Source organism: Numida meleagris, chromosome 1, assembly GCF_002078875.1.
Source record: "Numida meleagris isolate 19003 breed g44 Domestic line chromosome 1, NumMel1.0, whole genome shotgun sequence".
Taxonomy (NCBI): Eukaryota; Metazoa; Chordata; class Aves; order Galliformes; family Numididae; genus Numida; species Numida meleagris.
This window is the reverse complement of record NC_034409.1, coordinates 165,952,295-165,978,930: the sequence shown is the minus strand read 5'-3', so window position 1 is coordinate 165,978,930 and position 26,636 is coordinate 165,952,295. Positions and strand designations below refer to the sequence as shown.

The 26,636-nt window shown below is 45.1% G+C and overlaps 1 long non-coding RNA gene across 1 annotated transcript; it reads right to left on the bottom strand.

The window, feature by feature from the left end:
• On the bottom strand, positions 168 to 26,636 carry LOC110387647. Its single transcript, XR_002432636.1, has 4 exons — positions 25,988 to 26,636; positions 23,152 to 23,634; positions 4,495 to 4,656; positions 168 to 608 (listed from the first exon to the last, which is right to left on the bottom strand). It is a non-coding gene; the product is annotated as an uncharacterized LOC110387647 (long non-coding RNA).

Genomic DNA, 26,636 nt, shown 5'->3' with positions numbered 1-26,636 from the left:
GACCAATGAAGATGACTAGACATTTTTAAATTTCCATCTTTTGAAGAGGACAGCTGCTCTTCTCAGATGGATGTTTGTAGAGAAGATCAAATGTTTTTTATTGCCAGTATGGGCAATGAGCATGGAAGAATTTATCAAGTTTCTCTTTTATATTTCTAGCGTACAACACTGAATACGCCAGGGAGTCATTCAGATGTTTTTCAAGTGCTGAAATGGAAATAGCAGTGGACTCATTCAAATAAAAGATGACTGTGCATTCTCAACCTCCCTTACTGCTGACTGCTGGAGTAGTGCAATTTGTTAGAACTAGACTTTGTCAGGAGTGGTGGAGATGGATGTGATATTAAACGGCATCACCATAATGCTACTTTTGCCTTGGCTTTACAAAGTGTTTAGTTGCAGACACCTTGGGCTCAGAAAGCAGCCCCCCTGTAATAAGTAGTCAGATGTGGCTTTGTCCTCAAATCTCATTTCAGGAAGTAATCAGGGGTTTTCATACTTACTCCCATTCACAGCAGGACATTCTTACTCTCCTTTGAAGTGCAGAAAATCAGAGGAACGCAGAATTTGGGTGATAAGCATATGCTGGCAGGAACACCGCTGTAAAACTTGCAACAAAGGTTTTCCAAAATCATTGCAATGCCATAGCAATTATTTTCACAGCATCTCTCAAATTATAATTCTTGTCACACCTCCTCCCACCTGCCTGAAGGTTTATTGCCTGTGCGGTTTGACTGGTTACAGAAAAGGACCTCGATATGGCCAAAGCCACTCCCTCAGCTAAAGCAAATATTTACTGGAGGTTTATTGAATTAGTTTCCTACACCTGTCCTTTGTCCATCTCAGGATGTCCATGTCTGGTCCATTTCAGGCTGGATGGGGCTCTGGGCAACCTGACATAGCTAAAGGTGTCCCTATTCATGACCTTCAAGGGCCCCTTCCAACTCAAATGGTTCTATGATTCTCTGACCTAAGTCCTTACTGTCATTGAACAAGAGCAGGAAACCAGAGGTTGGCAACAAGGACAAGAAGAGGTGACACTGTGAGTGTGGGAAGCAGGAAAGCAACCAAGGCTGTGCAGGAGGCAGGATGTCCTTTAATAGCAATGCCAGAGGGACTTCCACCAGTACTGCTTCCCAGGAGGACATCAATGACCCTCTCTGCAGCACCACATCCCCTCTAGCACTCTGATGGGACCAAGAAACGTTGTCCACCTTGCCCCTAAGGGCCAGTGGAGAAGCTGTCAGTGCAAACTGCTGAAGAAGAGGAAGCAGAAGCCGTGGTGGTAGCAGGCAGAGGGAGAGGAGGAGCTGCTAGAGGTGCTGGGAATTGCCCACAGCCTCACAGCATCCCTGGGAATCTATGGGCTGGCAACATCTCTTCCCCTTTGGGTCTGCCTTAGTGTAATTCTGCAACTAGACATTGATTTGCAGCTGCGTCCTAGGAACAAGGGAGAAGTCCAAGCAAACAATAGTTGAAACAAAAAAGCAAAACCAAGAACAAATGGCAAGAGATTAGAAGCAGTGCAAGCAGAAGCAAAAAGAAAACAGGGAATTGTGACACTTCTTGAGAAAGCGTCCAGCACAGAGCAGGCAGGCTCTCAATGAAGGGTGCTTTGAGAAGGTTTCTACTATTTTGAATTTAGCAATGTTGTCAGGCCCAGGGTTTTTGAGTAGCTGGAAACCAGCTTGAAAACCATATAAGATTTCCCTTTTTTGTTTGTTTGTTTGCTTTTTGTTTCCTCTTTGTTAGTTTGTTTGTTTAAGAAATGGTAGCTTGTTTCTGTTTGCCTTCTGGTTGCTGAGCCTGTAGGGCTTATTCAATTTGCATGATGAAGTCTTACTTTATAACGGCTTTTAAAATCAGAGAATTATAGATTGGTTTGTGTTGAAAGGGATCCTTAAAGACCATCTACTCCAACCCCCTGTCATGAGAAGAGACACATTCCATTAGACCAGGTTGCTCAAAGTCCTTTTCAAATAAAAGCTTTGATTTTTTTCAGAATCAAATCCTCCCAGTAATGGTGCAATGACAAACAGGGATCAACCGGCAGACAGGGAAAACTTGAATTAGTACTGATAAAGATTTCTGATAAAGAACAAGTAATTAACAGAGTGATTACACCAATCATTTTATATACTGTTGATCAGGATGTTATTTTAAGTGCTGTATAGATGCTGTAAGTATGGTCTTTTAATGCTGCAGATACAGTATATATCAAGAAAACGGACTGTATTAGTGTATTTATAGATCCCTAGTATTTTTAAAATTGGAATTTAACAACAAGCTGAGGAATGGACATACTGATATGATGAATTCAGTCAGCCCTGGGGAAGAAAAGGGCTGGTAAATCCAAAAAGGAGGGATGCACTGGGAGACCAGGACAGGTGTGCACATTTATGGAGGGATGCTCTGGGAGAAGCATTGAATGGGACTGAAAGTCATGCATGGAAGTGTGCAGTTCTGCCTGTGCCTTCCTTAAAGGTGGGCTGGCAGTGAAGGATGGAGCTGAGGGATGCGCTCTGCTTGCAAAATGGGTGAGATGAATGAATGTGAACAGAAGTTCATGAGACAAAGATAAAACAGGGCCTAGTGCTAGGAGAAAGGCAGCCATCCATCTAAGCTGCTGCCCAGTGGAGATTCTTCAGTGTCAGTGGGAAAAAACCTTTTCTGCTGTTTTTTGTATTTTGTTTTTTGTTTTTTTGCTGGTTTTGTTTGTTTGTTTGCTTGTATCCTTAAAAATAAGGAAACTTTTATGGACTTTATTCTTCACTGATGTTTTTTGGTATCACACAGGAACATATGCAAAATCTAATCCAAGAATATTGTCGATCAAAGTGCTGCCCTGCTGCTGCGCCCGATTGGATACAGCCTTTGCAGCAGGACTCAGCTTGGTTTTCCCTTTTTAGAAATTCTGTTTCAATAAAAAACAGAGAAAGAAGAAAGAGGAGAAAAGTGCAGTTATTAAAATGAAAGCTTCCCTTGTGAGCTCACATGCCAGGAGATCCCCAGGTGTCAGCATAGGGGAGTGGAATGTCTCTTTGCCTTCAGAGAAATAGAAGCAGTGCTGTCTCTCCCCGATAGCTCCTCACATGCCTCACTCTGACTTCGAGAGCTACCTGGTACCTGTTTTACCGTGCCTCTATGCATCAGTGTAACAGCAAAGGGAATTTTTTGGGTAGGAAAACGTGAGTGTAGGAAGCTGCCCACACCGTGTTGGATACACGCCGCTATTGGGGTGCATCTCTGAGCCACTGAGCTGTCTGAAAACTCTACTGAGAGCAGCTGTGTATCTCAGACATCCCTGCAGCTTTCCCATTTCACTGCAGCCAGCTTAATTCTGGTGTTGCTAGGATATGTCATCCTAGAAAACATAAAACCCACAAAGTCCTCCTGACAAGAGGATTAGAAAAACCTGTCTACCAGTGGATTATGTATATGAATGAAGAATAAAATTAAGCATCAGTTCCTTTCTTTCTGGTGAAAATGATGTAATTCTGTGGAGGCAAGCACAAAATGATTATCTGTTGCTCACCCCTAAACAATAATGCTCTGCTCCAGCTGTTCTCCAAAGGCAAGTTTCTGCAGAAAGCCAGTGTGGTTGTTCAGACACCACTGCAGACTTCTCCATCATATAATTAAACATAGACAAACCCAAAGTACACATAACAAGTCACCACTTGAACTAGTCACCCTCACTTCCCGTTTATTCCACATCCTTTTGGAGATGAGTGGTCTCATCTGGAGATAGGTCAGAAATTGTGCCATCAGAGGGTCCATTTCTTTCCACAAACCAAACAGACAAGGCTTTGACCCACTTGCTCTCATAGATGGATCTCCACCAGGAGTGATGTAGCATCATGAGCAGGGCACTCCTCCAACCCCACATACCCACAGCATGTCAACACACATATATAACCCAACAAAATAAGACCTGTTTTATTTGTATATGCATATATATGTTGTATATGTATGTTGCATATCTATATTTTTGTTTAAGTTGGATATTAGGAAATATTTCTTCTCAGAAAGAGTGGTGAAGCATTGGAGAGCAGGCTGCTCAGGGAGGTGGTGGAGTCACCGTCCCTGGAGGTGTTCAAGAAATGTAGAGATGTGGCCCTGAGGGGCACAGTTAGTGGATGTGGTGGGGATGGGTAGGAGGTCGGACTAGATGATCATAATGATCTCTTCCAACCTTAACGACTCTATGATTCTATATACCTGTCAATGATGTTTTATCCATCAGATTCAGGAATCTCTAAGCAAATTTCCTCTACAAGCATTAAATGAGAACTGTCAGAGGAACTCATACCCACTGGGCCTTTTGTCTGTTTCCTAACTTCTCAAACATTAAAATGTTGGTTTCCAGCAAGCAGCCTCAGACTTTGGATCCGTATATGGATTGATATGACTCAAGCAACCAGCTGGAGTTGAAGCAGATACTCATTAGAGTGTGAAGGAATCAAGGAATCACAGTATCTGCCTGATACTCACCTCTTGCTGTAATCTATGTGCCCAACTCATTTGCTGCTACACTGATGGTCACATGCCTATGCATAGGCATTCTCCCAAAAGATCATGTGTTGGTTCCCTGTGAACTTTCAGGATATTTCAGTGTCTAAGATCCCAGATGGCATTTTCTTTTAGTCTATGAACCTGTAAATAAATAAATAAATAAATAAGAACAAATACTAGACACAGAAATCTGGCTCTTGTTTTCTGTTTTTTTTTTCTTGACCCAGTCTTTTCTATAGAACCACCCTTTTACCTTTGACAACTCCCCAGCTCAGCTCTTTCTAAGGAACATGTATTCTCCAGGCTCTCACAGGTAGACAGTTTTAGTAAAGAAAGTCTGAGGTGATTTTGTCCCTAACGAAGTAGTGTTCTCCAGGGCTTGCTGGACAGAGCAAATCCATCAAATCCATGTCCTACATCACGTGGAGTTCTTATTCAGGACAGAACTGAAGGCAGTTGATGAAACTCTGGGACAAACTGTTCTCTTTCAGATAGGTCAAGTCAGAGATAGGATGCCTTGCCACACCTGAGAGCCCTTTCTCTGGTTCAGGAAAGTCATAGAATCACAGAACGGCTTGGGTTGGAAGGGACCCCAAGGATCATCAAGTACCAATCCCTCTGCCACAGGCAGGGCCACCAACCTCCAGATCTGGTACCAGACCAGGTTGCCCAGGGCTCCATCCAACCTGGCCTTGAACACCTCCAGGGATGGGGCATCCACAACCTCTCTGGGCAGCCTGTTCCAGCACCTCACCACTCTCTCGGTAGAGAACTTCCCCCTGATACCCAATATAAACCTTCCCTCAAGCTTAAAACCATTCCCTGTTGTCCTATCATTGTCTACTTGAAGAAAAAGTTGATTCACCTCCTTTTTAGAATCCCCTTTTAAATACTGAAAGGCTGCAATGAGGTCTCCTTGCAACCTTCTCTTCTCCAGCTCTTTCAGCCTGTCTTCATAGGAGAGGTGCTCCAGCCCTCTGATCACCTTTGTGGCCCTCCACTGGACCCTCTCCAAAATGACAAACAGGCCACTATGCTACTGTACAAACTTGCTTGAGGGCTGCTCATTCCTGTCTGTCTAGTTCTGCTCAGCACAGTGAAGGACATGCTAATTTCAGATTCGTAAGTAGATGTCCTTGAGGTGTTTGAGGTTGATGCCTTAAGACAAAGGAAAAGGCTTGTAGATCAAAGTAGAGCTTTCATCACCCAGGACATTATTTTTATGAGGTGAACTAAAACAAACCACCGAGAATTTCACAGATTCAAGCATAATAAATAGGGCATGGAGCTATAGGTGGCATGCATAGCTTGAGACTGAAATTCTGAATTCAGACTTGGCTTTCTCAACTTGTAAGCTGCTGAGCTGCACAGTTTATGGCTTTGCCTGTAAGAGGTAACCCTACTGTAAATAGGAAGTAACCTACTGGTTAAAGAGAAATGGGTGCCTATGTCCCATGGGATTGTTCCCACATCCTGTCTTTTGCTGCCAGCACTATGTTTCAGATCAACTTCAAAGGTTAATAGGAAACTCCATGTCTCTCTGAAGAGGCCTGAACCCAATACTGGCATAGGAGTGATGTGCTATGCTGGGTAGCAATGGGAATCCTTCTCCCTATAGATGATGCCAACAGTGGATGCAAGATGAAGGACTGCTTCTCTGCAAGGAGTACGGTGTGGGCTACCAGAGTTGTGAAAAAGCCATAGAGGAGGTTTAAAAAGGAATATTTTATTTGTCTTAACAGGATTGTTTCAAGTTGTGGCAGATACTATGCAAGTGCACAGTCTTTCTTGGGTAGCATTTTTGGGTGACACAGAACAGAAGGCACACAGGGGACAGTGTATCACTGATGGCCAAACTGGTTGGAGTGCTGGAGTGAAAATGCATTTCCCAGTTGGCTTTCTTTTTTTGCCCTAAAACAATATTGTTTTTTGTTAGGGAGAAAGTTTACAAGTGTGAATGTATAGGCTGAGATGTATCCATTATTATCTTCCAATGCTGTTACTGGGTATAGATATCTCCTCATTAGACAGATGCAAACATATGAATTGATATATCCTCTTATGACTTATTTTCGCAAAAAAGTTTTTGCTGGGTCAACATCATCCTCTGGTGAGTGCTTTTCCTTGTGAATGTTGCCCATCTATCCTGGGGTGCAATGAGGCTGAAGAGTTTAACGGGAATGATCACAACATCAGCTGGCAAAAGGTACAAGTGATGGGTAGAAAAACTACTATTTTTGTTCAGAGCCATAATAGCAAAAGTTCCTGAACGGCAGAGGGATGCAGGATTCTCATAATGCTTCAGCAATGTACACCAAGATCACCGTGAGACAAAATCTATCAGCTAAAAGAGACTTCAGTGTTCTGTTCTGACCCTTAACAAGGTTCTGTAAGTACTCATCATCCAACACGCATAGCTTTGAATATCTACATTTTAAAATCACCTTGACAGATGCGAGGACTGGAGGCCAAGCTCTCAGCCACGTCTCAGCAAGCATAGCTCAATCAAAGCCATCGCAGCAGTCGTTGGGACAGTCGTGTTGGCAACACGGTTGCTGCTGGAGGTGGTGGGGCTGTGCAGGGCTGATGTGCCACGGTTCTTCGCCTTCAAGGTAATGAGGGATGCTGAAAAGGCCAGCAGACAGCCAGTAGCTGCAAACGTGAGTTGAAAAGGGTGGAAACCACTGACCCAGTTCTATGTATGTCCAGATAATCACTCACAGGAAAAATTAACATTGAGAACAAGCTCTTATTTTTCTTTGCTTTCTTTTTTTTTTCCAAGCTTGAGTTACTCTGGAAAACAATTAAAAAAAAAAGTTGTGTGGAGCTGGATTTCTTTTCCTGACACTCTCAGAAACAATCATTGTTTTCCCTCTTCCTGCACTGCTAAATCACGTCATGAGTCTTATCACACTTTGCTTGATTGGCCAAGTCACATGTCAGCAGCAGGCAACGTCGCACTGGAAGCAGCAGAGCCCTTGTAGACATACCTGTGCTTGCAGCAATGCCAACAAGCCACAGCCTCTGCTAAAATATCCACAGTAGTTGCTTCCTGTTCCTGCAGCCCTGAGTGTATTTCCTAAGCCAGGAAAACCATGTAAATATTCTGCAGATCACAGGACTGTCTTTCAAGGCAGAAGTAATCTGTGCTGCAGAGCTCCCCTCTCACCCACAAATAAGGAAAAAAAAATGTTTTCAGTTGTTCCTATGGAGCCAATATATGTGTTTCAGGGGTCATTAATTTGAAATCCAACCTTCTGGAAAAAAGATTAAGAGCAGCACTGTACCTTATCCTGAATCTCCTGCCAAGCTTTGTTTAGAAATAGCATTTTACTGATGTCTCACGCACCATGGAAGCTGATAACACACAGCAAAGAGCCCTACTGCATACTAAGTGCCATCCTATACTTGCATAAGCTCACCAAAAAAGCCTGGCTTCTCTTTATTTTAGGATCTGCTGAAGCAGTGGCAAGCAGTTGAATTCCTGCAGCTCAGCATGCAGCACCGCATAGGAAGTGAGCTGTGTTCTGGCCGGCCACGTTTGGGGTGGCTGAGGTCCCACATCAGCATCTAGTGGCATTGGGCCACCCACATCCTGCCAGAGAAATTCACCCAGCCCTTCTCCTCTTTTAACCCCTTCTAATGAGAAACTACCAGTCTCATGGAAATGGCATTTTGTGCCAAGTACTGAGGATGGAAAGGTCAGCTGGAAATGAAGCTGGTGGATAGGCAAGAGATGGCTGGGCACCATGGTTGGGAGCACCATGGCATAGGGAGCTGTGGTTGAAATGTTGCTTCTGGGGAATAAGGGACAGAACCTGGGAGGTGTGTAGGCCAAGGGAGGCTATGGTGCCATTTCAGTGAACTACAGCATGTCTGAGGCTGAAAGAGACCACCAGAGGTCATTTGCCCAGAGCAAGGTGCCCAGGACTACATCCAGGCGGCTCTGGAAGATCCCAAAGGAGGAGAACCCACAGACTCTGTGCTCTGTCACAGCAGTGCTCCTGCTGTTCAGAGGGAACCTTCTGTGCTCCAGTTTGTGCCCATGGCCTCTAGTCCTGGCACAGGGCACCACTGACAGAGCCTGGCTCCAGCCTCTGGCAGCCTCCCTTCAGGGATCTATGGACACTGATGAGATTCCCCTGTGCCTCCTCTTCTTGAGCAGCAGTCCCAGCTCTCTCAGCCTCTCCACATGGGAGAGGTACTCCAGGCCCTTTGTCATCTTGGTGTCCCTCTGTTGGACTCCCTGGAATGTCTAAGTCCCTCTTGCACCTGGAGACACAGAACTGGATGTAGCACTCCAGGTGCGGCCTTACCAGAGCAGAGGGGAAGGATCACCTCCCTTGACCTGCTGGAAACGCTTTGCTTTATGCAGCCATGAGGATGCCATTAGCCTACATTGCTGCAGGGCACACTGCTGGCTCACACTCGATGTGCATCAGGACACCAAGCCAGTTGCTTTCCAGCTGGGTGCCCCATAGCATACACTGGAGCCTGGGGGTTGTTCCTCCCCAGGTGCAGGACTTTGCATTCCTTCTGCAATCCTGCCAGCCCACCTCTCCAGCCTGTCCAGGTCCCTCTGGACAGAAGCACGAACCCTCTGGTGGCTCAGCCACTCCTCCTGGTTTTGTGCCATCCGCAAACTTGATGAGGGTACACTGCCCCATCATCCAGATCATTAATGAGGTTGTGAAACAGGTCTGGACCCAATACTGACCTCTCCTCCTCCTCTCACAGAACTGTGCTAACCCCACCACTTGCCACAGAGCAACTCTCACACCAGGGAGGGACAGGGCAGGGCAGGGCTGAGTTACCCTGGACCTCTCCAACCTGCCATAAGAAATGCAGGAAGCGAAGGAAAGGGATTTGAGGGCTGGATGGGCTTGACAGGAAGTGATGGGTGTGGATAGATGCGGGGGCCCATTTGGGGCAGGGCTTGCTGGGAGGGCAAATATGTGCAAGTGTTCACTTCTTGTGAGAAAATCATGCCTGGTATTAGGTACTATGGGGGATTTTGTCCTGTCTGTGTCTCTCAAGTGTTCATTTCACTTACCCTTCCACATCCAAGTAAATAACAAAGAGTTTCAGGGCATTATTTCATAGAGTCACAGAACGGTTAGGGTTGGAAGGGGTCTTTAAGATCACCTAGTTCCAACCCCCTGCTATAGGCAGGGACACCTCCCTCTAGACCAGGTTGCTCAAAGCCCCATCCAGCCTGGCCTTGAATGCCTCCAGGTTGGGGGCATCCACAACCTCACTGGGCAACCTGTTCCAACGACAATTATAATTTGCATTGTCATTATTGACAGCAACCTGTTCTGAGACATTTTTTATTTACCATTTATGACTTGAAATTGGTTAGTACAATTATTTCCAGAACAACTGGAATTAGTTCCGCTTTCAGCCCAGTTTTAATACAGTCAATTTTAACCGGGTCACAAGTGGAAAATATTCTGTGTAGCTCTGCATCTGAAGCAAGAATGGAGTAATAAGTTCTGAGAGGATAGAGATCATGAGAGGAGCAGGATTCAGCGTATTTCCTAATGCAAGGTTCCTGAAACACGTTCAAACAGCCATACTGTGTCTCTTGGTATAAAATAAAATACATGCAAGCACGCTGTATTCAGCTTTCTGTCAGCCTGAGGTCACTTGGGAGAATTTACAGTGTCCTGAAGGTCAGTGTGTTTTCAGAGAAGCATCTTAGACCAAGGATTTCTCTTTTCTGAAATTAAAGTGTGAAGTCAACTTCTTGGGTATGTGACCAAATACTTTTTTTTTTCCTGCTTCACTAAGAAGTTTTTTAGATAAAATCTCTATCTATGACTGAGGAACTACCAATTCTGTCTTGTGACTGAACTCTCAATGAATGCATGACATAATTAACTTCAGCACATGCATCATAAGGCTCTTAATTTTCAGGTTATCATGAAATAAAATCTCATGGCCTGTTGCAGAAGAAATGCAAGTAACATTAACTTCCTGCTAATAGCCTTCTGTCAGCCACATCAGAGTGATCATTCAAGAACTTAAAAGCGCAATTCGGAAATCTATATCTCACATTCCATCAGATAAAGAATTGCTCTATTTGTTTGTTTATTTATTTTAGATCTCTTGAGCTAGAAAACATTTTAAAAATTCTTTTAATGCAACATTATGGAGATAATCATCATATGGAGACAGACTTTGAGCTTTTCAGGTTTGCCAAAATGAAACCTCTCCTGCATTTCTAAAGCTCTTTGGCACTAAGAAAAGGTCTTTGCACCTTTTGTAAAACAGCTTTTAAAATCAAATGCCGTAGGGGAGGCTGGAACAATCAGAAGAAAATACTATTTTCTTTTCTGCTAATCTACAGCTGATGAGGCACCTTCCAAACTTAACATTTGCATTACCAGAAGCTTCTGACGACGTGCTGACAGAGTTTAAGTAATTTGAATTTATTTCACTTTTTATATTTTCAGACATTCCTCGTGGTTTTGTTTTTTAATTGAAATATTTTAAAATAATATCTGAAATACCTTGAAAATAACAGATGATGATTTTCACATCTATGCAATAATGGTTAATTATGGGAAATCATCTGACATTTTTAGTTGAAAACATAGAGAAAAATAAGCTGTTCTCAACCACATCTTCATTGTTTTCTCAACTGAAATTGAAGTTCAAACCTGTGGACAAAACACTTTCTTCCTATCAAAAGGTATCATATTAGCTCCAGGCCAACATCAGAATCAATATCAATTATTTTGCAGTCATGACAGGTTGAGCTACATGATTAACCATGGCTAATGCTGCTGTAATAGCAGCAGCTGCCTTTGTGTTAGCAACAAATGTAAAAGGAGAAGCAGCACTGCATCTTCCCAGGCCATGTCTCCATCAGGCTGCCTCATGCACGGTTTCCTTTTCATGTTTCATCCCATACTGCCTCAAGATAATATGACAGAAGGAACTTCTGTGGTTGCTTTGGATGACTGGCTTTTAGTGGGGCAAATCCCAGTCTGTGATATGGTTCTGACAGCAGAGATGCTGAGATATAAATATAGGATATACTTATATATTTACGAAGGATACAGCCCAGTGTCAAGGAGGCTCAGTGGATGCAGTGAGCTTTCTCCTTTTGCAGGCAACAGAGAAATGAAGTCTGGTGGGGTGTCTTGGTGGATGGATGCTCTCCTGGGATGCCCACAGCTGCTCAGCCAACCTCAGAGGTGTCAGAGTGTGCTCTGCTGGCCACAGATACCACCACTAGGAAGTGCCGCTGGCCAGATGTGTGCCTCCAGCCTGATGTGTTCTGCTTTTGGAGAGGGGGCTTGACCTGACAGACTCCCAGAGTGGAGATGTGAGGCCCTTGGCAGCTGTGGATGATACAATTAAAAGGAGAAGTAGGGGTAGGCTCATGCTACAAGCAAACAAGGCAATTGGATGGGATGGGCAAACCACAGGACACACTCCAGAGAGGATACATGACTTGCATATCTGCCCCCAGAAAATTAGCAGGAATGTTTTAGGCTCATCAGCAACAGAGGGTTACACACAAAGCTTGCTGACCAAGTGGTATGCTGCCTTCCTGGGACTGTAGGCAAGGGATTATCCACACAGAGCCTTCTCAGGACCATGGAGGAGGTAGGGACAGCCCTGGCTTTGGGCTACATCTGTTGTGCTCAGACCCACTGCAGCAGTAGCAAGGAAATGTCAGATTACACATAACCTGACCACAGGAGAAAAGTCACAAACCAGTGATGCTGGAGGGAAATGAATGGGAAACTGATAGCAATTTCTTGTTGCGGGGACTTGGTCATTACAGTGATGGTCCTTTCTGAATGGATTTGAGAAGAGGATTCCAGCTCAATTCTCCCAAATGTGTCTGCAGACAAGGTGATCTCACCGGGTCATTTCACGATGAGATGATGATCTGTTCCTCAAGGTACATTTATGTATTCCCATTCCCCTCAGCAGAGTTATAGCTATGTAAACTGAGGGCTGAAGTAAGCCCACCAGGAGTGAAAGCAAAAGAAACCGGTTCTCCCGTTGGGCATGGTATTAAACAGTTCTGTCATTCTGGTGTTAATGCTGGCGCTGTACCAGAAGAATATTCCTCCAGCTCACAGGTAATGCCTGCCTGGATATTTACAAATGTCCTTTGCCTTGGGCAAGTTAAATGATCAGAGACCAAACCTGATTAAAGCTTGGGATTTCCGGTTGAAGAAAATCTTAACCTGAGCCAGCAGTGTGCACTTGCAGCCTGGAAGGCCAATGGTATCCTAGGTTCCATCAGAAGAGGGGTGGCCAGCAGGGCAAGGGAGCTGATTGTCCCCCTCTATTCTGCACTCATGAGGACCCAGCTGGAGTACTGTGTGCAGATCTGGGGGCCCCCAATACAGGAAAGATGTGGAGCTGTTGGAGAGGGTCCAGAGGAGGGCCATGCAGATGATCCAAGGGCTGGAGCACCTCTCCTATGAAGACAGGCTGAGGGAGCTGGGCTTGTTCAGCCTGGAGGAGAGAAGGCTGTGGGGAGACCTCACTGAGGCCTTCCAGTGTTTAAAGGGAGTTTAAAAACAGGAGGGAAATCAACTTTTTACATGGGTAGATAGTGATAGGACAAGAGGGAATGGTTTTAAACTAAAGAAAGGGAGATTTAGATTAGATGTCAGGGAGAAGTTTTTTACTGAGAGAGTAGTGGAACAGGCTGCCCAGAGAGGTCGTGGATGCCCCATCCCTGGAGGTGTTCAAGGCCAGGTTGGATGGGGCCCTGAGCAATCTGATCCAGTACTTGGTCTAGTGGCTGGTAGCCCTGCCCACGGCAGTGGGTTTGGAACTTGATGATCCTTGTGGTCCTTTCCAATCAAAGCCATTCTATGATAGCTTTGTCTTTTTCATCTGGCTCCCACCTGCAGCATTGTCCTCATGATGGAGAGAAATAAGAGAGTTTTTTTAGTTTACTAAAGGGCAAAGATATAATGAATTTTCTCAGGAAAAGATTTAACTCAGGCTTTCTCCCTTTACTGGGCACATTTAGAGTACTGTTTTCTTTTAGCTGCTTTCAGAATGAAGGAGGGACCTGCAGAGGAGTTGCCTGGGGAGTTTGTCCTGATGTGAAGATAAACTCTATCACCACTGCTGTCAGAAAGGCTGCTCTGCTCTGAGCAGCCCACCAGAGGTGATTTATATCTGAAGATTTATGGCCACCAACCCACATATTATGTGTGTGTTACCTCCCTTTAGTCAGGGAGGACAACCGTAATATGCTTCTGACATCATCCTCATCATGTTCATCCACTTACAAAAGTAATTTGCACAGTAGTGGTATGATTTAAAATTTCCTCTTGGTCTCTCTTTTTTTTTTTTTTTTTAGCCCACATAATTTGTAACCTTTTGTCATGATTCTTAGTGCTGAGTACATGGGAGCATACCATGGCCTTTCCTCAGCCATGCAGACTGAGCCAGCCCCACCGCAGCGGTGAGGCTTCAGGAAGATGCCTGCACAGGGCAGGGCTGTGCTGTGGCACCAGCTTTCCCAAAGTGACACCACAAACATGCAGGAGACGTGTGGTCACCATTTATCATCACCCAGCTGTGGTGGCATTTAGGACCACTCCGACCATTTCTTCTGCAGGATATGGTGTTCCCTGTGCCGACTTGGATCAAAATGCATTGTACAAGCACTTAAAGCACAAACCTCCACAGCGAGTCAGGATAGCCCCAAAGCTGTCTCCAGTTAAAATGACATTTACTTGCAATGAAAAACAGGTTGAGACTTGTTGCTACTCACAACTGGATCTTACAGCTAAGCGCTAATTTACCTTTTACTTGCTAGAACAAACTAAACATGGCAACAATCACAGCAGGTCCAGCTCAAGGGAAAACCAGCTCCCTGCTCCTACACAACACTGCCCTAAGTGAATGCACTGCACACACATATCGGCTTTTTTATTCACAGAACCACACTTCAGCTGCATATTTCCCATAGTTCCTAGAGTATTTTCATTTGGACATGTGCCTGTGGGCTGCTTGTTCTGTGATCACTGGTGCTTGGCCCATGCATGACTGCAGAGGTCAGAGGCTGGTGGGAATCCATTTCTCTCCCCTCAGACAAGCTATAGAGTAGGGCTGATCCGTGGGGCCATGTGGGAAAAGGCCTGTCTGTAAAACCACAACAAACTGATGGATTACTGCAATCTGAGCCACCTGCCAGCTGCACAGACTGCACAGCCTTGCCCTTGCAGCTGCTGAGGAGCAACGTCCCTCCTACAGACACTGACTGTTACCCAGCAAGGTCTCTTCCAGCAAACTTCATCAACTTTCTGCCCCTTAGCATTCTCCTTCCATACTGTCTTTCTGAACAGTAAGATTTTTTTTCTTTATCTCATAAAGGTAATAAAAATGTTTCATATTTTCTTCCTGATGTACGTTCTGCAAGAATGAAAGCAGACATCTTAAGCTGAGCTTCCACATTCGTGCACTGGAGAACTCAGAATCATGGAATCACTGAGGCTAGAAAAGACCACTAGGGTCATCCAATCTAACCCCCAGCCCATCCCCACTGTGCCCACTAACCATGCCCCTCAGGGCCACATCTACGCAGTTCTTGAACACCTCCAGGGACAGTGACTCCACCACCTCCCTGGGCAGCCTGTGCCAGTGCCTCACCACTCTTTCTGAGAATATATTATTCCTAACATCCACTCTGAAATTCCCCAGGTACAGCTTAAGCCCATTCCCTCTTGTCCTATCACTGTTACATGGGAGAAGAGGCTGACCCCCACCTCACCTCACCACAACCTCCCTTCAGGCAGTTGCAGAGAGCAATAAGGTCTCCCCTGAGCCTCCTCTTCTCCAAACTGAACAATCTCAGTTCCCTCTGCTGCTCCCCGTAAGTCTTGTGCCCCAGACCCTCCACAGCTTCATTGCCCTTCTCTGAACACGCTCCAGGGTCTCAGTGTCTTTCTTGTAGTGAGGGACCCAAAACTGAACACAGTACTCGAGGTGCGGCCTCACCAGAGCTGAGTACAGGGGCTGGTCATGTCTCTGCTCCTACTGGCTTCACTGTTTCTGATCCAAGCCAGGATGCTGTTGGCCCTCTTGGCCACCTGGGCACACTGCTGCCTCATGTTCATCCGGCTGTTGACTAACACTCTAAGATCTTTCCTTCCACGCAACTTTCCAACCACTCTGTCCCTCTGCTCGCTCTGTGGGCAAACCAGGAAAGAAATTACACTGTAAAATAACTCGTAGATCTATGGCTCAGTGCACAGAACTATAACACAAGAGACCTCTTGTTAGAATCCATTTTCAGCTTTATGTTTGAAATCCTGGAAGTTGTTTAGGAGTCATAAAAGACCAAAGAAATCACATTTTATGCTTTACTTCAAGACCCTAGAGATGAGGCATCCAGCTCTTTCCTTCATGTCTTGTGACAGTAAGAGACCCTAGTGTAAAAATTCCTGCCTCATTCTTAAACTTTAATGTTAGTTTAAATGGGCTGAATTACAGCCATTTGTTTCCATTAACCCTTGCCCTCCTGAAGAGTCCTGCAGTTTCTCACATTTGAGGCACTTACACAGTGCAAGGCTGTCATCTCTCCAGTTTATTCTTGAGATGCTAAAAAAAGGACTCTCCTGTTTGCCTTAAGTCCTTCAGTATTTCCATGGCTCTCCACTCTGCAGCTTTTAACAGCCTTTTTTGTATAAGTGCTGCAGCTCAGAAGCCAGGCTGCTCTGCTGGGGCCCTCAGCTCCCAGCCTGAGATGCTCCCAGCGAGCTGCCTCTGTCCCTGGCCACGGTCTGCAGTCTTCATTCTTATTTGGATGTCCTCTCATGTGGCTGGGCCAAAGCAAATCAAAGACTACAATGGGATCTTTCAACGAAATTGTTATTAATACGTACTACAGCAGTGCCCAGAGCTCCAGTTGAGATGCAGACTGAACGTGCTGCCTCACTAGACATTGTCTCTGCCCTCAAGTGGAGACAACTTCTTGGTAAAGTCTGCCACGCTCCCCTGGAGTATTGTGTTGCTCAACATCCATAGCTCCGCTGAATTCAGTGGCACTGACCATGCATCACAGGACTATTTTTCATGAACGACAGCAGCAGCAAACAGCCAAAGTGATCTGGTTAGGTTTAGAATTACCCTGCTCCCTGTAAGCGTGACATTTCTTGAACTGGTTAAGAAATACACGCTGAAGGAGAAAAAACAGAAAAATCAATGGAGTTGCTTGCAAGTCCTTCATAAAGATTATATTTCTTCTACGAAGGAAGGAAGAGACATTTTAAAACGAGGATTTTGGAATGGCAACTTATTAAACTGGTAGATGAGGATGTACCGTGTGCCCATATGTATGTGTCTAATGAGACTTTGAAGGACTCAACTGATAATGCATAAGATAACTGATTAAAAACTTTGCTGGAAGATCAGTAAATCAGAATGAGACCTGGCTACTCTGTTTCTGCTTTACTGAGCTCCATTATTAACATGTTCTGGCTGCTACTGGGGTCATATCTCTGCATAGGGGATTGCTGACCTATCAAAGCCTTCAGAATTTAATGAATGATAATAAACTGCTGCATATAAGTCTTTCAGATCGGGTGGTAAATTGCATTTGAGCCCATGCTTGAGCATGAATAAATGATGGATATATTTTCATTGGTGCTACATCCCTCTCTGACCTTGGTCTGTGGTCAGAGCACTTGTGTTCTGTCTCAGAAATGTGGATGGGAGCACACGGTCCTGGGAGCTAATGTGCAAAATGAGAAAAAGATCACAGCATGCCACATGTAACTGCCTGGTTTATAGTTCCTTTGTCTCTGCATTCAGTCTCATATGAAACAGATTGATAATTCCAAGGATAAATGAGCCATTAATTTTAATTTACACTCGTTTTCATAAGTGGGCTTCTGTGAACACTGCAGAATTCCAAACTTCTCAACCCAGAGCTTTATAAAAATAATTTATACATGAACTTTAAATATAGACAAAAATATAAATATAGAACAATAATGTCTGTCTGTTTCAAGACAATGACACATTAAATCTTTCTTGTAGAGACTTGCTCAGCTTCAGATTAAGTTGGAACATTGGATTCTTTAGCCTAAAAATATTCAGTTCCTTTGTGCTTTGTCTTCTTTCCTTCTACATAAAAAGGCTAAATTATGGTGCAGATTTTCTAGGACTATGTCTTCAAGTACTGGAGAAATCAATTCAATTATTTAACAGCTGAAAAAGACTCCTGTCTCACTGGATTTTTCAGGTATTAGCTCGAAGAAGAAGGTGAGGATGCCAAAGCCTCCGTTAACATGGGCGAGACCCACTATGGCCCTTGGGTGCTAAGATGCTCAGTGCCACAGTGCTCTGTCCATGGTAACTTTGGAGAAGAAAGCACAGCCCTGAGTTTGGGGCTCAATCTCCTTCCAACAGAAGCAGAGCCAGAGGGTTCAAGCCCATATTTCCCTGCCACACCTGGTGGGAAGCTCTGCTTAGCCCCAGGAAGCTATCCAACTTTGCAGCAAAGCTTGAAGGTGACAGCAACAGAGGGCATACAAGAAAGAGCATAGCTGTAGTCCACGGATCAAGAGACTCACTGAGGGGGGAAGAAAACTAGTTTAATCCCTACTTCAAGGGCTGCTTATGCAGATGAATGCAAAACAGGTAAGCTGCCTGTGGAAAAGACTGGAATGCAAGTATCACTCTCCAGTGTGGAGAGTGAGCCCCGATGGGGCCAGGGGGAGAAAAGATGACTCTGGAGGGATGTCCCCTTGGTGATACCAGGTAGCCTGAAGTCTGCATGGTGACAGAGAGTCAGGCTTAATTTCAGCACTGATTGCAGCAGCAACGAGCCAGGGCCCAGAGATTTGGGTATATTTTAGGATGAAAGCTGCCACGCACAGCCAAATGACAGTAATAAGGCATCACTTTAATCCAGTAAATCTCCATTACGAGCTAAGTATGTTTTCCTAATTAATGAGAGGGTGACTTTGGAGAGTGGATTAACCACATGATCCTCACTCACATGAAAGTGACATTCACTATACTGCATCCTCGACTTCATCTAATATCTTCGTTTCCCCCTCAGAGTTGTGCCTGCCGGCAGCAGTCAGATGAGATCCATTTAAGGAGAAATGTTTTTACCGTCGGCATTTGGGATTTAGTGTGCATGACCTGAGCCTTGTGTTATTTGTAATTCCCTGCTCAACCATTTCACTCAGTGCTGTGAGAGCATCCCATGGTGCTCAGGCCAGGCCAGCTGAGCAGTAACAGTGCAGTTGCAGCAGAGCCGCTTTCCTGGAGACATGGAATGCGATCACAGGACTTCCTGGGCCTGTCCATTTTCTAAAATCAGACTGTCAAGCACAGAACAAAAGGCAGGGAACAGACAGGACTTTTAAGCCCCTTTTTCTGCTCCCTTGGGCTGCCTTCACTATCAGCAAGGCAAAAATTTCCTTTCTCCTATGGTTTATGTTCAGCTGCCATAAGCTGCTGCCTCCCTCCCCCCTGCAGCCCCTCAGGGGCTTTGCAACAGCTGAGAATAACAGGAATGCAGCAGCTCAGGTCACCTTCCCCTCTCCCCCCTTCAAAACACTTCTTTTCCAACAGGAAAGATGAAGCCTGCACTGGTATGACTGCACCATTTGGGAAATCTGAAATTTACAATAACCAAGGTTGAAGGTGGGGAGAATTTAGAGGTGTCACTGCAGAACAGACGTCCCTGCCAGTGACAAAAGTAGCTGAAAAAAGCTGCTCTTCCCCATTGCCACCCACAGGCAGCAGCCCGTGCTCCCCCCGGCTGTGCAGAGGCAGCTGGCTTGGGGACTGCACTGTAAACAGGATCAGCTAACAGATCTTGGTTTAAAAATAAACCTTTTCCTTAGTCCCTCACTTCAATTATTTCAATAATCCACTTCATGGCCCAGCCACACAGGCTGCTGCAGTGCTCAGTGCGGGGGGATCTGTTCCATCTCAGCACAGACCCCCCATCCCAGCAGGATGCTTTAGCACAGCCTGGCTATTCTGACTCCCACTGTGCTCCTTGGTTATTAGGTTGGAAATCAGGAAATATTTCCTCTCAGAAAGAGTGGTGAGGCATTGGAACAGGCTGCCCAGGGAGGTGGTGGAGTCACCATCCCCGGAGGTGTCCAAGAAACATGGAGATGTGGCACTGAGAGACATAGTTTATGGGCATGGTGGTGATGGGCTGACGGTTGAACTAGATGATCTTAGTGATGTTTTCCAACCTTAATGATTCCGTGATTAATACTGATCAGCACACTACCTGGTCCAGCAGTATGATTGTATGTCCAAACATGGACACACTGCTGTGTATCTGCTGAATCTGTGAGATGAGGCACTACACATTGTTAATTTCTTATGCTGGTCTTATCTTGGAATCACAGATTAGCTTGGGTGGGAAGAGAACTTAAAGATCAGTAAGTCCCAACTAGTTCTTCCCATCCTATTGGAACCTCAGTGACACGTTCCCCATGTAAAGACTGCAAGGACAAGGTTACCTTATCAGCGTTCCCACGAATCTGCAATTAAGTCCAGTAAGCTGAATTAAGAACCTAATTTAAGTCCCTAACTTGAGAAAGGCTCCTACTGTTTTTTAAGGAGGCCATACTGGAAGAACCATGGCTGTTCAGCACTGGTGGCTTCTATGTTAGCGCAGCTAAAGGTGGAGGATCCACTCTTGACAGTGCCAGTGCCCAAAGGTGCTGATGAGACTTTGTGGTGTATCTGTGGCAGCATGTGGAAATGGCTAAGAATGCAAAGCAGCACTCCCCCAAACCTCACCTATGTAAGACCATGCCCCAAAGTCCTCAGCCAGGGTTGATATCAGGTGTTGGGACATAGACTGGAAGAGCAGGGCGAGGCAGGAGCTGCTTGACAGACCAGTGGGATGCAAATCCAGTTCATTTAGGTTACAACTGAAAGGCAATGGGCTGGCTGAATGCGTCGACTGAATGGTGTGTGGTATAGAAGGCACTAGTGGAGATCAAAGCTTAAGCGAGAAAACAAGACAAACTACAGGAGTGCATATATAGCTGGGAGTTGGTACTAGTAGCACACAGCTGCTGTGCATCCCCAGGTGATTTATCTGCTTCAAGGATTAGCTGCGCTCAGCTGTGTCACATCCACAGATCAGTCACTAATGGCACAAGAGCATGGAGGTGTACCACCACACACGCACATACGTCACCTCATGCAACCACAGGATGTTTTCTAATTTCTCAGTGGAAGGAACAGGTGTGACTTGAAGCAATGAAGTGAAATTAAAAATTGGAAAATTTACATTAAATAGGAACAGTGAAGCGTGCTGAAGTATGGACTATCTTGCATGAGGAATAACCTGAACTTCTTGTATGCAACAATGATTGCATTAAATATTCAAAATGCAGCACAGGGAATAATTTGTCATAGAAGATGAGACAGATAGAGATAAGCTCACTGGTCTTCTTCCCTGTCTACTTTCTTTGATTCTGAGAATGATTAATGGACTTATTTACCACATATTCTGTAAAATAAATAAATGAATTACCAATCAAAACAAAGTTAAGTGTATTAAACACTTAATTGAACTCACTTAGCTCTGTTCATGCAAATAAGGTAACAAAGATTTACCAAAGGACAACCATTTGCTGTTTTACCTGAAAATGCCATTGCAGCCACTGCCTTTGCATCGGAGTCTGAGCCAAGGCAAACTTCTAAGCTGGATCTACAGCACAGCCTGCTCCACACATGGTGTTTATACTGATTCTAGCTATGCTGACCCTGAGGAAGCTAAGGGACACTGCCCCGGTGCAGATGCTTCAGCTGTATTTCTACTGGAACTCGCAGCTACCCTAGGGAGAGTGGTAGTGTTTTGACTACAGCCCTATCCAACCCAAGCAAGGGCCTTAAATTATCTGACCTGAAGCCAAATTTTCTCTGGCTTTTTCAGCCAATGGATGAGAGCTTGGTTGCTTTTCGATGCTGAGAAGGATAGCAGCATTAACGTGAACATTAGCAGACTTTTGTGGGCACTCATTTAAGTAAGGGAATTTGTTAAAATGGATGTTGACTCTTCAGCTGGTCAGACAGCATCCTCAGTCTCCACCTGTAACTATTTATCTCTCTGATTTGTTTTGGGTTTTTTTTTTTTGTTTTTTTTTTGACATTGGAGAAAGAGATGTGAAGAGCGCTACTTACCTGTTCTTCTTTCCCTTTGGGTCCCACCTGCACACTGATCTCCCAGCTGTTACTTTAGAGGTACCTGATATCCTCCACTAACAGTAAAAGGGAGCCAATAGGTGTAATGAAGGAGTTACAATCTCTCTACTGAGGACAGGTGCATTGCTGGATATTAAGAAAGATTTCTTCTCTGAAAGAGTGGTGAGGTCCTGGAACAGGCTGCCCAGGGAAGTGGTTAAGTTACTGTCCCTGGAGGTGTTCAAGAAACATTCAAATGCTGTACTAAGGGACATGGTTTAGTGGGGAAATACTGGTGGTAGGTGGACAATTGGAGTAGATGGTCTTAGAGGACTTTTCCAAACTTAATGGTTCTATAATTCTATTCATAGAATCACAGAGGTTGGAAAAGACTTCCAAGATCATCTAGTCCAACCATCAGTGCCCACCATGCCCACTAACCCATGTCCCTCAGTGCTACAACTCCACAGTCCTTGAACACCTCCAGAGATGGTGACTCTACCACCTCCCTGGGCAGCCTGGGCCAGTGCTTCACCACTCTTTCTGAGAAGACATTTTTCCTAATATCCAATCTGAATTTCACTTGCCTTTGAGCTTAATGGAGGCATCAGCTATAGATGATCTGAATGCTGCATATTGAGTTTGTCCTTATAACTCTCCAAGAGCCCAGGAAATAATCTCCTTCTCTCACAGGATATTTCATTATGCCTTTGTCAGCTCAGAAAAGTATTTCTCTGCTATTTACCTCTGGATATTCTTCTTTATTCCATCTCATTTCTTCCTTAACTATTTTCCCCCTTAAATTCAGTATTGATAAAGCTGATATGAGGCAGCATAATATTTTTGTGACTGAAGCACAATTTCCTATGCATTTTGGAAAGTTACACAACCTAAATGCAGAGTCGCATTTTCTGCAACTGTAAATGTGAATGGCAGCTTTCAGTGAGATCAGGCACTGATGCCAGCAAGCTGTGCCTGGCCAGGTGGAAGTAAGGGAAACAGCTTACCTCACTCATTTTGTACCTGCCAGCAATATCAGCACAATGGTTCACTATTCCTCTGCTTACTTACAAGCTTTTGCATAGTCACCCTTGCAGTATCTGACTATGTTGGTAACAAATGTCCATCTTCACCGGTTTCCTCCTCAAACATGGAAAAATGCCTTCAAAATGCGTAGGCATTATGTCTACCTTATCTTGCTGATGGCATTGCTTGAATTCAATAGTCATGAAGACATCATTTCATATAGAGCTTTGAAATGACATAAGCTGGCATGGGACAACACAGTATAGATACAATACCGAGTGGCAAAACTGAGATTACACAGATATGTAACTGAGGTTATGAGTGTATCTGAAGTTACATATCCTTCTTTCTCTCTTTCTAGATTCGGAAAAGGTGCCTGGAATGGTTCAAAGAGACTCAAGGATCATGGCCCAGCGCAGGAGTGTTTCAAGATCTTACATTTTTGTGGACAGGTTGGCTTGCAGGACATGCCGGAACATCACCAATCTGCACCTCCACACGCTATCTCCACGCGGGTTACTTTTGAGAGTGACGGACATGCCTCAGAATGCTGGAGCTGATGGAGATGGTTGTTTTTGGACGGGCTTTGAGGGGACCGCGTTGTTCCTCCAAGCTGCAGGGATGCTCCAAGCAGAGAGCAGAGCGGTTGCGGCGGGCTCTGCCTCCCTCTGCTGGGCGCTGGAGCCCCGCAGCCAGCCTGCAGCTGTACGGCAGGGCTGCCGAGGCGGGAGGGCACCTCTGTTCGTGGCTGTTGTTTCGTGCGATAAGATCGGGGCAATGGTCTTTAACGGCAGTCTCTGCTGGTAGTGTGTCACCGGTGTGAACACGCCTTTAGGGCTCTTCTCCAGCCATTCATTCGGTGTGAGGAAGGTAGGGTTTATATTCCAGCTGTACAAACTTCAGAGCATTTAAACAGGGTGCCTGGAAAACATAATACAGGTCTACTCATTTTGAGCACACGCAGTGATGCCATACAGACTTGAGAGCAATATGAGTTGTTTTTACCAGTGGCACAGGCCACGGAACTGCCTTTGATTCCTAAAATAAATCTAACAACTGGAATCTTAAATATCCCTGCACAGGCTCAGCCTTGCACTCGCCAGCCACAGGTTATACAGCAGTATCAAAAGTAAAATCATGATCATAGAATCGTAGAATTGCTACAGCTGGAAAAGACCTCTAAGTTCATCTAATCCAACTGTCAGCCCATCCCCATCATGCCCACTAACCCATGTCCCTCAGGGCCACATCTCCACAGTTCGTGGACACTTCCAGGGACAGTGACTCCACCACCTCCCTGGGCAGCCTGTGCCCGTGCTTCACCACTCCTTCTGAGAAGAAATTATTCCTAATATCCAACCTGAATCTCCCTTAGTGCAACTTAAGGCCAGTAACTCTCATCCTATGATGTTATCTGGTAGAAGAGGCCAACCACCACCTCACTACAATCTCCTTTCTGGCAGTTATAGAGAGCGATAAGGTCTCCCCCGAGCCTCCTCTTCTCCAGACTGAACAATCCCAGTATCTTCAGCCACTCCCCATAAGACTTGTGCTCCAGACCCTTCGCATCTTCACTGCTCTTCTCTCAACACATTCCAGGGCCTCAATGTCTTTCTTGTAGTGAGAGGCCCACAACAGAACACAGTACCCAAAGTGTGGCCTCACCAGAGCTGAGTACAGGGGGACAATCACCTCCCTGCTCCTGCTGGCTGCTCTGTTTCTGATACAAGTCAGGATGCCATTGGCCCTCTTGGCCACCTGGGCACACTACTGACTCACGTTTAGCCAGCTGTTGACTAATACTCCCAGAACCCTTTCCTCTGCACAGCTTTCCAGCTCCTCTGCCCCAAGCCTGTAGCTATGTGTAGGGTTGTAGTGACCAAATTGCAGGACCTTGCGCTTGGCCTTGTAAAACTCCTACAATTGGCCTCAGCCCATCTGGATCCCTCTGTAGGGCTTTCCTTCCCTCAGGCAGATCAACATTTTCTCCGCTTCCTTAACTCCAGTAACCATCCCAGAGAAAATTAATACAAAATGTTCACTTCTTTGAAAAGACAGAAGCTGGTATTTTTGATTAAAAAAAAAAAAAAAGTTGTCCTTATGCAACATTAGGTATGAAAGGTAACATAGCAAATATGTTTGGTTAAGTACCAGACAGTGAGCAATATTTGAAGGCTATGCTCTGCATGGGCTACTGAACTGAAAGCACATGACATTATTTAATGATATATAAGCAAAGATGGCTGTATGATGATTTCTCTATGGACATTTCTCCTTTTTCAGATTAGAAACTCCAACTTCGGGAAGTATGTGCACAGATGTGGCACAGGGCCAGATCTCACAGCTGTGCTTTCCCAGCCACATACCCACCAAAGCAAGCAGACAGCATGAAATAAGAAGCAACCACTTTCTCATGCCTTAAAATCATCTCATCTGAGGCTAACATGGTCATCTCCCTCTCTTTCTTCCCTCTCGTCCCAGAAGTGGGCATCACTGGCTTCAAAAGAGACATTCATCCCCCAGCTGAGTCAGAGGAAGATGTAAGTTTAGTTTAGAGATGTGCCTGGAACATAATGAATATTATTATATCGCTGCTGTGCCCCCTGCCTTCCAACAACAGATTGAAGTTATTTCAGACAGATCTTGAGTCCCCCAGTGTCCCCCCAGGACTCAAGAAATAGTAGCAAAAGCAGAGAAATTCTACATACATCAATTCCATTTCTCGCATGAATTACCTCTGGCTTTTCAGTAGACCTAGAAACTTTTCTTGATAACACCAAAAGAAACTGGATTGTACTGGGAGTTACTCAAAAGCAAACACCATCCTTCCTCAGCACCACACACAAACAATGAGGAAAAATCTCTGTGACATTTTGACAGTGCTTATGTACACTGCTTTTTTACATTCATGATCTAATGATCTCATTCTAATCTGTTGGGCATCAAGCATTCTTGAAGATACAACCAAATTATTCCCAGGTCAAGCACGGAACAACATCAAGGCCTCTACAGAAGACTTCCCGTTGGTTGAGGAGGATCTGGTCAGAAAGCATCTAGCTAAAATCAATATACACAAACCCATGGGCCCTGATGGGATGCACCCACATGTGCTGAGAGAACCGGCAGAGGTGATTGCTGAACTGCTCTCTATCATCTCTGAAAGGTCTTGGCAAATGGGAGAGATGCCTGAAGACTGGAGGATACCCAATGTCACTCCAGTCTTCAAAAAAGGCAAGAAGGATGATCTGGGAAACTACATGCTAGTCAGCCTCACCTCCATCCCTGGAAAGGTGATGGAACAACTTGTCCCGGATGCCTTCTCCAAGCAATTGGAAGAGTAATAGGTTATCAGAAGTAGTCAACATGGAATCACCGAGGGGAAATCAAGCTTGACCAACCTGGTAGCCTTCTATGATGTCATCACCAGTTGGGTAGATGTGGGGAGAGCAGTGACCCTTGTGTACCTTGACTTCAGCAAGGCATTTGACACCATCTCCCACAACACCTTTGCTATGAAACTCCGAAAGTGTGGGATAGATGAGTGGATGGTGAGGTGGATTGACAGCTGGCTGACTGGCAGAGCTCAGAGGGTTGTCATCAGTGGCGCAGAGTCCGGTTGGAGGCATGTAACTAGCAGCATTCCCCAGGGGTCAATGCTGGGTCCAGTCTTGTTCAACATCTTCTTCATCGACCTGGACAAAGGGATAGCATACACCCTCACCAAGTCTGTTGATGATATGAAGCTGGGAAGAGTGGCTGACACACCTGAAGGCTTCAACAAGACCTAGACAGACGGGAGAGTTGGGCAGGGAGGAACCTGATGAGATTTAACAGGAGCAAGTGTAGAGTCTTGTACCTCAAGAGGAACAGTTGCATGCACCAGTACAGGTTAGGGGATGACCTGCTGGAAGTGAGCTCTGCAG